At 39.6% G+C, this 13,008-nt stretch overlaps 1 pseudogene across 1 annotated transcript; it reads right to left on the reverse strand.

Annotated features, from left to right (window-relative positions):
* Positions 1 to 58: 58 nt before the first annotated feature.
* Positions 59 to 3,863, reverse strand: LOC309852870 (olfactory receptor 7C2-like; annotated as a pseudogene). Its single transcript has one exon. The product of its transcript is annotated as an olfactory receptor 7C2-like (transcript).
* Between the last annotated feature and the right edge of the window lie 9,145 nt (positions 3,864 to 13,008).

The following is a 13,008-nucleotide window of genomic DNA, read 5'->3' on the forward strand; positions in this document are numbered from 1 at the left end:
AGTGATTTTCTAGGACACGTGGAACTTGTAAAAGCTGTGATGCTCACATTTATGACTTACTGCAGTGAGAGGATACAGATTAAAATCTGCAAGGACAAAAGTTGCCTGGTGCAGGGTCCAGAAGACACCAGATATGGGCTTCCAATTGTCCCCTCTGTGGAATCCCATGGACGCCCTTAATTCTCTCAGCAATGATGTGTGACAGTACGTATGCCAGCCAAGGAAGCCCAACTTAGCCTTGGTGTCCAGGATTTTTACTGGGGGTCTGTCTTGTAGGCATGGAGTGCTTCAGCCCCCACAGAAGTCAAGTGAATATAGTCTTGTCCAGGGCCCCAGGTGAACAAAAACAGGCATTCACCATAAATTACACAGTCAGCATAGACAACCTGGCACAGCGCAGGGCCCTAGGTTACAAAGACACTTTTATCAGGGAGGATATTCCAAGGACTCAGATGTTATTTCCTGGGAGCTGATCAAAGGCAAATCCTTTCTCTGGACTATGTAGGCTTTGAGTACCCCTGGCCCTTCCAGTTAACCCTTTACTTCATACACCCATGGTTGGTAATAGAGGAAGCAGCTTCCTATAGGGATGAGTAGCAGCATCTTGTAGTCCTAACTCTTGACTCTGGAAACCAGTTGGCTCAGACACCCCTGCTGACCTCAGGAAGCTCTGTGTCTCCTTACTATACGGGCAAGCCTAATGAATCAGGTGGGACATTAAATGAGACCTTAATAAAACTGGGGGAAAACCCAAGTAAATAGAGAGTAACATAATTCCAGACATCATGGGTATAACTTAACTCTATAATCTTTTTGTCTAGGGAACACAATATTAGCTTTTTCTAAATCAAATAAACTTCACTTGAGCACCTACCTCTCTCAAGGGGGAAGGGACATTCCAACACAGGTATGTTTGGGGATGCCTCTCCCCATTCTTTAGGATCCCAAGAGAACCCTTGAGCTATATAAATTGGAGAATGTGGAAGAAGGAATCCAATAATTCTTTAACTTATTTGCAGTCACCATGGAAATATTTATGCCAGTGACTGGAAAAGTCCATGCAAAGGCAAGATGCTTATAGAACATCCTACTCCACATTTGACTCTTGGGAGATTTGCCTGGGATCCCAATCTCAAACCAGAATTTCTGCCTCTAGCTCATGGTCTGTGTCAGTAGAAATCTCCTGTGGAAGCAGGGTGTATTAGTTTGCTAGGGCTATGATGACAAAGTACTACAGACTGGTGGCTTAAGCAATAGAAATTTATTTTCTCATAGTTTTGGACACAAATCTTTGACTTGATTCCATTCACATAACCTCAGAAAACATCTAAATGAGTTTGCAAGGTGACGTTTACCAATTAGACACACATCTTATCACCTTGGATATGTCTATTAAAACATGAGATTTGATTTATTTTTCAAGAAGTCCAAACCATCACTGAAGTTTACTGAGAAAATAGCAGATTCTATTCATATCAAGTTAAAATTACTAGTTACAAAATGAAAAAAGGAATCTACAAGGGAATCTGAAGAAAAATAGAGGGCAGGGAAGAACCAAGGAAAGTCTTTCTTGAAAACATGTAAAATTAGGAAAAATAAAAAATATTGCATGAAGGAAACTAAGATTTGTGGTCTTCAGTATCGTGTGCCCAGGTACTCAGGAGAGTCCTATAATGGTCCTGATGCTGAGAGGCACCACCTTCCTGAGGAATGCAGCCAGGGCCCCCATCATGTCCCTGTTCCTCAAGCTGTAGATGAAGGGGTTCAGCATGGGGGTGACAATAGTGTACATCACTGAGGCCACCAGACTTGTCCTGGGAGATGAAGTCGCTGCAGAACTGAGGTAGACCCCAAGGCCTGTGCCGTAGAACAAGGAGACCACTGAGAGATGAGACCCACAGGTGGAAAAGGCTTTGTACTTGCCCCTGGTTGATGAAATTCTCAGGATGGAGGAGAAAATCTGAGAATATGAAAAGAGGATTCCAGAGAGAGGAAAAAGACCTAGGACAATAGTCACAAAATACACCACTATGTTATTGATGAGGGTGTCAGAACAGGAAAGCTTCAGGACTTCAGGAAGATCACAGAAAAAGTGTGGGGTTTCCATGTTTTTGCAGAAAGACAGCCCCAAAAGGGTCAAGGTCTCGAGCAGGGATCCCATGACACTGATGCACCAGGACCCCAGGGCCAAGAGCCTGCAGAACCTGGGGTTCATGATGACTGAGTAGTGCAGGGGGTGGCAGATGGCCACAAAGCGGTCATAGGCCATTACGGTCAGAAGTAAATTGTCCAGGCATCCAAATACAATAAAAAAAAAATCTGGCTGAGGCATCCTTCATATGTTATGGTTTTGTTCAGAGTCTGGATGTTCAGCAGCATCTTGGGGATGGTGGTGGAGGTGAAACAGATGTCAGCAAAGGACAAGTTGGAGAGGAAGAAGTACATGGGTGTGTGGAGGTGGGAGTCTGAGCAGATGGCTAGGAAGATGAGCAGGTTCCCAGTGAAGGTGACCAAGAACATGGACAGGAACAGCCCAAAGAAGAAAGACTGCATGTTCAGTTCCTCTGAGAATCCCTGGAGAAGAAAATTCCCAACTCCTGTTTGGTTTCCTCTTTCCATGAGGCTACTGGGTTTGCCCAGAAGGAGGAAAAAAGCAGCACAAGATTCACTCCAAATAAACATTTCCCAGAATGATAGTAATTTCCTTAATCCAAACTCAGGGGATTCATGAAATCATTCATTTTGACTAATGATTGGCCTTCATTGCTGACAAATTATGGTTACCATTGTTACCTGGAAAAATTTTCTCTAAGATCAGTGGTTCTCAAATTGTGATCCCTGACTAGCATCATCAGCATCACCTGGGAACTGTGTTGGAAATGCACATTTTTCAGGCCCACCTGACCTAATTAACCAGACACTTGAGGTAAGGAGCCAGCATTCTGTGCCTTGACAGGCCCTCCTGGGGACTCTGGTGCACACCAGGTTTGAGGAGCCTTGCTCTAGTGCTTGTTTTCATCCATAAGCAGTCATCCTTGATGCCTGGTCTTGTGCTTTCTGCTCAGTGCTTGTGGGAATGGAGAATTCTTGAATGCCAGGCAAATCTTCTAATCTTTGTCAGGTTCTTTCATTGTACTGCCTTTCTGTAATTTCTTTATCTTAGATCCACTGGACCTTGCGTGTTCCTTCTGCTAAAAAACCCCCACCAATATAATTATTTTTAATCATCATTTATATTTAATTTATAGTATCAATGTCCCTATATAATTTCAGCAAAAATAGAATTTATAAGTATAGTGTCCTAGGGTTTCTCATTTACTTATTTATTTATACATTTTAAAAAATTATTTTCTAAATTCCAGTATAGTTAACATACAAACTTAGATTAGTTTCAGGTGTACAATATAATGATTCAACAATCTATACATGTCTCAGTGCTCATCATGATAAGTGTACTCCGTCGTCTCCTTCACCTATTTCACCCAATCCTCACCCACAAATGACCAGTTTGTTCTCTGTAGTTAAGAGTTTTTTGTCTCTTTTTTCTTTGTGTATGTGTGTAGTTTTTATTTAAAATCTAGTTAGTTCACTTCTCCAATGAAGACATACAAATGGCTATCAGACACATGAAAAAATGTTCATCATTACTAGCAATCAGGGAGATTCAAATTAAAACCACATTGAGCTTTTGATCTTGATGAAGTCCCAAAGTTCATTTTAGATTTTGTTTCCTTTGCCTTTGGAGACATATCCTTTTTTAAAATTATTTTTTAATTTTTTTGAATTAATTTATTTATTTTCAGCGTAACAGTATTCATTATCTTTTCACCACACCCAGTGCTCCATGCAATCTGTGCCCTCTATAATACCCACCACCTGGTAGCTCAACCTCCCACCCCTCCACCACTTGAGTCCATAGTCTCTCATGATTCACCTCCCCTTCCAATTTACCCCAACTCCCTTCTCCTCTCTAACTCCCCATGTCCTCCATGATACTTGTTATGCTCCACAAATAAGTGAAACCATATGATAATTGACTCTCTTGACTCTCTAAGTCAAGAAATATGCTTGACTTATTTCACTCAGCATAATCTCTTCCAGTCCTGTCCAAGTTGCTACAAAAGTTGGGTATTCATCCTTTCTGATAGAGGCATAATACTCCATAGTGTATATGGACCACATCTTCCTTATCTATTTGTCCGTTGAAGGGCATCTTGGTTCTTTCCACAGTTTGGCGACCGTGGCTATTGCTGCTATGAACATTGGGGTACAGATGGCCCTTCTTTTCACGACATCTGTACCTTTGGGGTAAATATGCAGGATTGCAATGGCAGGGTCATAGGGAAGCTCTATTTTTAATTTCTGAGGGAATCTCCACACTGTTCTCCAAAGTGGCTGCACCAACTTGCATTCCCACCAACAGTGTAAGAGGGTACCCCTTTCTCCACATCCCCTCCAACACAAGTTGTTTCCTGTCTTGTTAATTTTGGCCAATCTAACTGGTGTAAGGTGATATCTCAATGTGGTTTTAATTTGAATCTCCCTGAGGGCTAGTGATGATGAACATTTTTTCATGTGTCTGATAGCCATTTGTATGTCTTCATTGGAAAAGTGTCTGTTCATATCTTCTGCCCATTTTTTGATATAATTGCCTTTTTGGTGTGTGTTGAGTTTGAGGAGTTATTTATAGATCCTGGATATCAACTTTTTGTCTGTACTGTTATTTGCAAATACCTTCTCTCATTCCGTGCGTTACCTCTTTGTTTTCTTGACTGTTCCCTTTGCTGTGCAGAAGCTTTTAATTTTGATGAAGTCCCAAAAGTTTATTTTCGCTTTTTTTTCCTTTGCCTTTGGAGACATATCTTGAAAGAAGTTGCTGTGGCTGATATCGAAGAGGTTACTGCCTATGTTCTTCTCTAGGATTCTGATGGATTCCTGTCTCACGTTGAGGTCTTTTATCCATTTTGAGTTTATCTTTGTGTATGGTGTAAGAGAATGGTCGAGTTTCATTATTCTATATATAGCTGTCCAGTTTTCCCAGCACCATTTATTGAAGAGACTGTCTTTTTTCCACTGTATATATTTTCCTGTTTTATTGAAGATTATTTGCTTATAGAGTTGAGGTTCCATATCTGGGCTCTCTGTTCCACTGGTCTATGTGTCTGTTTTTACCAGGACCATGCTGTCTTGGTGATCACAGCTTTGTAGTAAAGCTTGAAATCAGATAACGTGATGCCCCCAGTTTTGTTTTTCTTTTTCAACATTTCCTTAGCGATTTGGAGTCTCTTCTGATTCCATACAAATTTTAGGATTGTTTGCTCCAGCTTTTTGAAAAATACTGGTGGAGTTTTGATCAGAATGGCATTAAAAGTATAGATTGCTCTAGGCAGTATAGACATTTTAACCATGTTTATTCTTCCGATCCAAGAGCATGGAATGGTCTTCCATCTTTTTGTGTCTTCTTCAATTTCTTTCATGAGTGTTCTGTAGTTCCTCGAGTACAGATCCTTTACCTCTTTGGTTAGGTTTATTCCCAGGTATCTTATGGTTCTTGGTGATATAGTAAATGGAATCGATTTTTTCAAGATATGTCTCCAAAGGCAAAGGAAACAAAAGCAAAAATGAACTTTTGGGACTTCATCAAGATCAAAAGCTCTGCACAGCAAAGGAAACAGTCAACAAAACAAAGAGGCAACCCACGGAATGGGAGAAGATATTTGCAAATGATAGTACAGATAAAAGGCTGATATCCAAGATCTATAAAGAACTTCTCAAACTCAACACACACAAAACAGATAATCATGTCAAAAAATGGGCAGAAGACATGAACAGACACTTCTCCAATGAAGACATACAAATGGCTATCAGACACATGAAAAATTGTTCATCATCACTAGCCATCAGGGAAATTCAAATTAAAACCATATTGAGATACCACCTTGCACCAGTTAGAATGACCAAAATTAGCAAGACAGTAAACAGTGTGTGTTGGAGGGGATATGGAGAAAGGGGAACCCTCTTACACTGTTGGTGGGAATGCAAGTTGGTGCAGCCACTTTGGAGAACAGTGTGGAGATTCCTTCAGAAATTAAAAATAGAGCTTCCCTATGACCCTGCAATTGCACACTGGGTATTTACCCCAAAGATACAGATATAGTGAAAAGAAGGGCCATCTTTCCCCAATGTTTATAGGAGCAATGGCCAGTGGTCCATATACACTATTATGCTTCCATCAGAAAGGATGAATACCCAACTTTTGTAGCAACATGGACAGGACTGGAAGAGATTATGCTAGTGAAATAAGTCAAGTAGAGACAGTCAATTATCATATGGTTTCACTTATTGTGGAGCATAAGAAATAACATGGAGGACATAGGGAGATAGAGAGGAGAAGGGATTTGGGGAAATTGAAAGGGGAGATGAACCATGAGAAACTATGTACTCTGGAAAACACCCCGAGGGTTTTGAAGGGGAGGGAGTGTAGGAGGTTGGGGGGACCAGATGGTGGGTATTAGGGAGGGCATGTATTCCATGGAGCACTGGGTGTGCTGCGAAAACAATGAATACTGTTATGCTGAAAAGAAATTAAAGAAAAAAAGAAATTAATAATAAAAAAAAGAAGCTTAAAAAAAATCTAGTTAGTTCACATACAGTGTAACATTAGTTCCAGGTTGTGGAATTTAGTGGTGCAACAGTTCCATACAACACCCAGTGCTCATCACAAGTGCTCTCCTTCCTCCCCATCACCTGTTTAAATCACACCCCACCCACCTCCCCTCTGCAATCTCTGTTTGTACTCCAGAGTTATGGGTCTATTTCTTGGTTTGTTTCTCTTTCTTTCCTATGATCACTTATATTGTTTCTTAAATTCATATTTGAGTGAAACCATACATTTGTCTTTCTCTAACTGACTGATTTCACTTAGTATTATATCCCCTAGATCCATCCATGTTGTTGCAAGTGGCAAGATTATATTCTCTATTTATGGCTGAGCAATATCCCATTATGTATGTATACCACATTTTCTTTATCCATTCATCTGTTGATTTTAGTGTCCTAGACTTTCTAAATACTGAGTTTCTCTTCACATAAGTTCATCTTTTATTCCTAGCCTTATCAAAGTATAGTTGATTATGAAAACTGCACATATCTGATATATACATGTTGGTAAGTTTGCACATATGCATTCACCTGTGGTATCATGACTACAGTCAAGGTAACAAACACATCTGTCACCTCCCAAAGTTTCCTTGTATTATTCTGAGTAGATGTGTGTGTGAGTGTGTGTGTGTGTGTGTTGAGAATACTCACAATTTATCCTCCTAACATATTTTAAAGTGTCCTATCCTGTATTATTAACTATACCCAGTCTATTATACATCAGATCTCTATAAATTACTCAATGTGCACAACAGAAAATTTACACCCACTGAGAAACAATTCCTTATTTCCTCTCCACCCAGCCACTGACAACCAACATTCTATTCTCTGCTTTTGTGAGTTTAACGATTTTAGATACTTTATGTAAATGGAATCATGCAAGTACTTGTACTTCTATATCTGCCTTATTTCACATAGCATAATGTCCTCCAGGTTCATTCATGGTGCCACAAATGACAGGATTTCTACACATTATTTTAATGTATTTTAGCTTAATGTTGTGAATAATGATATTCTCCCAAATTGTATCTCTGATACTGCTATTACATTAGGAAAGCTTTTGATTTTTTTTTTTTTGGTATTTATAAAGTATGTGCACTTTTGGGATTTCATTAATAATTTTAAATTTTTCTATAATATTTACATACTTTCTCCAAAAAATATTAATTTACAACACCTACTTACCTTTAGGTCTTTTTGCCTTGGTATGAAATCCCACAATACTGCTCAAATTTATAGTAAGAGTTGTGCTTCATTTCTTTCAAAAGTATAATCCCGGAGTTTTGTAATTTTATAAGATGTTCACCATAATTTAGGATATATAAAAATATTTTTATCAACTTAACTTGCATTTTTAAAATTCTTAGATATATTACAGTGTCTTTTAGAGCAATAAGTGTTTCGTGATTAACAAGAAAAAATAATGTTAAATCTGTCTCCGTATTCCCTAATAAATTTCTTTTTAGAAAGTTTAAAAAAAAATTCCAGTTATTTAACATACAGTGTAATATTAGTTTTAGGTGTATGATTTAGTGATTCTAATATTTACTTTTTTTTTTAATAAGTTCTACACCCAACAGGGGCCTTGAACTCATGACCCCAAGGTCAAGAGTCGCATCCTTTATTGACTGAGTCAGCCAGGTACCTATGTTCCCTAATAAATTTCAATGTTTAATGTTAAGTGGGGAACAAGAGACCATACAATCTTTCAGAAGAAAATAGATAAATATAAATTTATATGAAGATATATAACCTTTGAGAATAGTTCTCTCTGAATAAAAAGTCTAAAAATAAGAGAAATAAGAGAAGAAATGATCAATAACTGGGCCATAAATTGAAAAAAATTCTTAATGATAAATTGTGTCATGCAGAAAATTAGAATATAAAAATAAAAAATAATGAAATCTTGCCATTTGCAACGACATGGTTGGAACTGGAAGGTATTATGCTAAATGAAATAAGTCAGAGAAAGACAAATATGATTTCACTTATATGTTGAATTTAAGAAACAAAACAGATGAATATGGGGGAAGGGAAGGAAAAATAAATAAGATGGAAACTGAGAGGGAAACAGGCCGTAAGGCACTCTTAACTATACAGAACAAACTGAGGGTTGCTGTAGGGGAGGAGTGTAGGGAGATGGGGTAATTGGGTGATGGGGAATAAAGAGGGCACTTGAAGGAATGGACACTGGATGTTATATGTAAGTAATGAATCATTAAATTCTACTCCTGAAACCAATACTACACTACATATTAACTAACTTGAATTTAAATAAAATCTTGGAAGAAAAAAATTATGACAGTTTGAAAGATGAAAAAAAGTCTACCATTTCAATTGTTGTTTATCAACACCTGGGAAATTACAGCTAATGTAATTCAAGAAGAAAAAGATGTAAGGGATGTTAAATATGGAAAACACAACACCTTTCACTATGAAGATAATGGGTTGACTGGGGGTAGCGAGTTGGCAGCTGAAAACCTCTGGACTGAGTATGATTTTGGTAATGCATTTGATACAAAACACTTATGTAAAACCCAGGAGCCATTTTAAAGTAACATTCCATGGCAAGAAAATACATTTAATGTATTTAGCAATCATTGCTTCTATCTGATTCCAAAATGTTTTCATTACCATGGGAACTCTGAACTATTTTTGTAACTTTTCTGTAAATGTAACATTATTCAAAAACAAAAATCACAAAAAGAAAAAAGGGCACAAGAGGAAAAAAACCCAGTAGTGTTTATATGTGCAGTTACATTTAGAAAATAGGTCACAGGGCCACCTGGGTGGCTCAGTCAGCTAAGCCTCCAACTCTTGATATCAGCTCAGGTCTTGATCTCTGGTGGTGAGTTCAAGCCCTCCCGCTGGCCCCCACACTGGGTGTGGAGCCTACATAGGAAAAAATAGGTCACAATCGTTTTACATGTTAACACAAATATAAATCTCCTGGAATAGGAACTGGAAACTTGCAAATACACAGTAAATGAGAACGATGCCTTTGTTAAATTAGCTAAAATTTCTTGAGGACTTCCATGTGTCAAATACATATATTGTGTTTTTTATGCCTTAGCTTTCTTTATTATCATTACTATATTTTTATTTCACAAATGAATATGTGTTTGCAGTAATGCAGTGATAACAATGAACAGGTTAGGTTTTTATCAAGCAATAGAGACAATAAAAAACCCTCCCAAGCATCATCTCTCTTAATTTAATCCCCATGTTAACCTTCTGAAGTGGGTACTTCTATTCTCCCAACTTTACAAATGTGGAAGCTGAGGTACAGAACATTAAAGAACTTAACAGATCAGAAGATGTATGAATGGACTCGTATGCCCTAACTGTGTGGAATCCCAGAGAATGTTTCTTGTTTGAATGAATAAATGAAGATTTTCCAGATGAAAGAATACAGGGGCGTCTTGACAGAGGAGAACAGTGGTGTTTGTGATGGCTGCCAAAAAACTGAGAGGAGGAGAAATTGAGAGACGGAGGAATGGAGTTGGGTAAAATGCTTTAATTAAGTGGACTCTCACCGGCAACTTATCCCCATTTGTACCGCCCAAAATTCATCTTCTGAGAGCTTTGACTGCCCCCCCTACCTGTTTTCCACAGCAGGCACCCTGATGGCATTGGGGCACCTCTAGTTCTCTGTGTCCTTGATTTCCTGGCAGACGGATATCCAAGGAAGGGCAGGGAAGTGGCGTCAGGTACCTGTTCTCTGAGAGGGCTTGGCTGAACTTCTTCTTCCCAGACAGTTGAGCTGTAGATGAGGCGAGGACATTGCATATTTACTATTTATAGTTCCTTGGAGGTTGGATTCTGACAATTCTCATTAAGTTAATTGTGCTGTTATTACTCTGCTCTCTGAGAAACTTGTTTCCCATGGGTGAGGGAACCAAAATGAAAAAGAACTTCTCCTCTGCTGGGGTTGTCCTCTTGGGAACATCTTGGATGTCAGATATGTCTATGCCACCTCATGGCCCCCCTAAGTCATGGTGTTCTTTTCTCCATGGGCCTGAGCATCATTGTTTTCTTTTTCAAACATTTCCTCAATATTTGACATGGAATTTCTTAGTCTATCAAAGACAGAAACAGGTGTATTTTTCAAGAGTCCGTGAGTCCCAAGCATTTCAACTTGGGATTGTGAACAGGGATCTGAACCACATCCAACTCCCAACAAGTGTTGAGTAGTTACATGGAAGAAGAGTAGAGATGGGTCATTGTGTTTGGTGGAGGGTAATAAAAAAAGCTCATAATTTGACTGCACACGTAGACTTTTCTTTGCAAAAGTCCCCCAGGTCCACTTACTTAGTTTTTTTTCTCCCCAGTCTGGAGTAAACACGTTCATATCTTTAAGCTCACATGGCAGAATTTTTCTGGCTACACTCCCCAGGCAGGCTATTTAGAGCATTCTTTCCCAGAAGGATCATCTACTTTGGAAATATTAGTAACTGACAACAACTTAGAGCACAGGTTGGCAAACATTTTTGTGAAGGATTGGATACTAAATATTTGGAGGGGGGGGTTGTGGGCTCTATGTTCTTTGTTGCAACCACTTCACTGACACTATAGTGCATAAACATGTATAGACAGTATGTGCACAAGTGGGCGTGGCCGTCAGTATGAGTGTCCTGTGGCTGCTCTAACAATTCATCAAGAACTAGGTGAATTAAGACAATGGGCACCTACTTTGTTACAGTTCTGGAAGGCCAGAATTCTAAAATCCAGGTCTCAGTAGTGCTGTGCTATGTCCTGAAGCTCTAAGAGGAATTCTATTCCCTGCTTTTCCTGCTTTTGGAGACTCCAAACATTTCTGGGCTTTGTGGGTGCATCGTTCCAATCGCCACCTCTGTAGTCATGTGTTCTCCTCATCTTTATGTACTTCTTGCCTTTGTGTCTCTTATAAGCTCATCTGTCACTGGATATAGCATCCATCTAGATAATCCAGGGCGATTGTACCTCGAAATCCTTAATTATGTATTTAATTTAATTTATTTAATTATTTAAACAACTTTTTAAAAAAGATTTTATTTATTTATTTGACAGACAGAGATCACAAGTAGGCAGAGAGGCAGGCAGAGAGAGAAGGAAGCAGGCTCCCTGCTGAACAGAGAGCCTGATGCAGGTCTTGATCCCAGAACCCTGGGATCATGACCTGAGCCGAAGGCAGAGGCTTTAACCCACTGAGCCATCCAGGAACCCCAAGACCTCTTTTCCAAATGAGGTCATTCACAGGTATTGGAGGTTGGGATGTGACATATCATTTTTGGGGCCACCATTCATACCACTACACTGTGTTCCAATAAAACATTTTTATAAAAAAAGGCTGTGGGTTGGATTTGGTGTATGGGTAGTGGTTTGCTTCTTCTCTTAGTAGATTTAGATATATGGAGCTGATAATCTTAGAGAACATTTTAAAATTAAAGAAAAGTTAACTATGGCTTATTTCATGCTAGTGGCGTTCACCTACTAGAAGGTCAGTGATGTCTACATCATTCAGGCTCTGAATGCTTTCTCCACACAGTGGCTTATTTAACTGTCAGACCCAGACCCATGCAGCATCCTGACTCTCTTGCAACAGAGCTACACCCCTATGCCAATGTACCCCATTAAAGTTAACATAAAGAACTTCACCTTTTAGCTCTTGGAGAGGACAGAGGGAGACCAAGCCAGGAGCTGTCCTTTGGTTCTTGTACTGATGACTCCAACAGCCTGACAGGCAATTCTCTTACTAAGATACTTGGGAGTAGCCCTTCTGGACCACCAAGCCTAGAGTAAAGAGCACAGATTTCCTGGGTTAAATTGTGACAGATTTGAACAGGGTATGGGAAGAGAGAGGAGGGGTTAGGCTGTGTAAGCCTGGTCACTTCTACCTAACTGGTAGGATGAGTCATTCTCCGTTTTTGGGTAAGTAGGGGGCCAGAGAGTCATGAGTGAGAGACTTGCATGTGGTAATTTTGGCCCTGGCCTTGACCGGAAGGTGCCCAAGTGTGCCAGTGACTGCTCAATGCATGGGTCTGAATCAGGAGTGAATTTGGCCATGCCTAGGTGCTCAGGAACGGGTTCCTCTTTGGTTTTTCCAGGAACCCCAGGTGAGCACTATTTTCTTGGGTGCCATCTGTAATATGCCAGCGGTTCTTGTCTTTGCTTTCTAATGCCTTAGCTTTTCTGAAGCTCAGAGGCAAACCAGTTTCTCCTCTATTTCTCCATGCGCTCATTTTAGCTCAGGGATGGCCCCATGCAGGGCAGGACGAGGACTAGGAAAGCAGTGTACTGGAGTTACAAAATGTAAACAGTGTCTTCTTGTGTCCTGGGCGCTCTACCCTAGCTCCCCTCCCACCCGCA

The sequence above is a fragment of the Mustela nivalis genome, assembly GCF_964662115.1.
Source record: "Mustela nivalis genome assembly, chromosome: 1".
Classification (NCBI taxonomy): Eukaryota; Metazoa; Chordata; class Mammalia; order Carnivora; family Mustelidae; genus Mustela; species Mustela nivalis.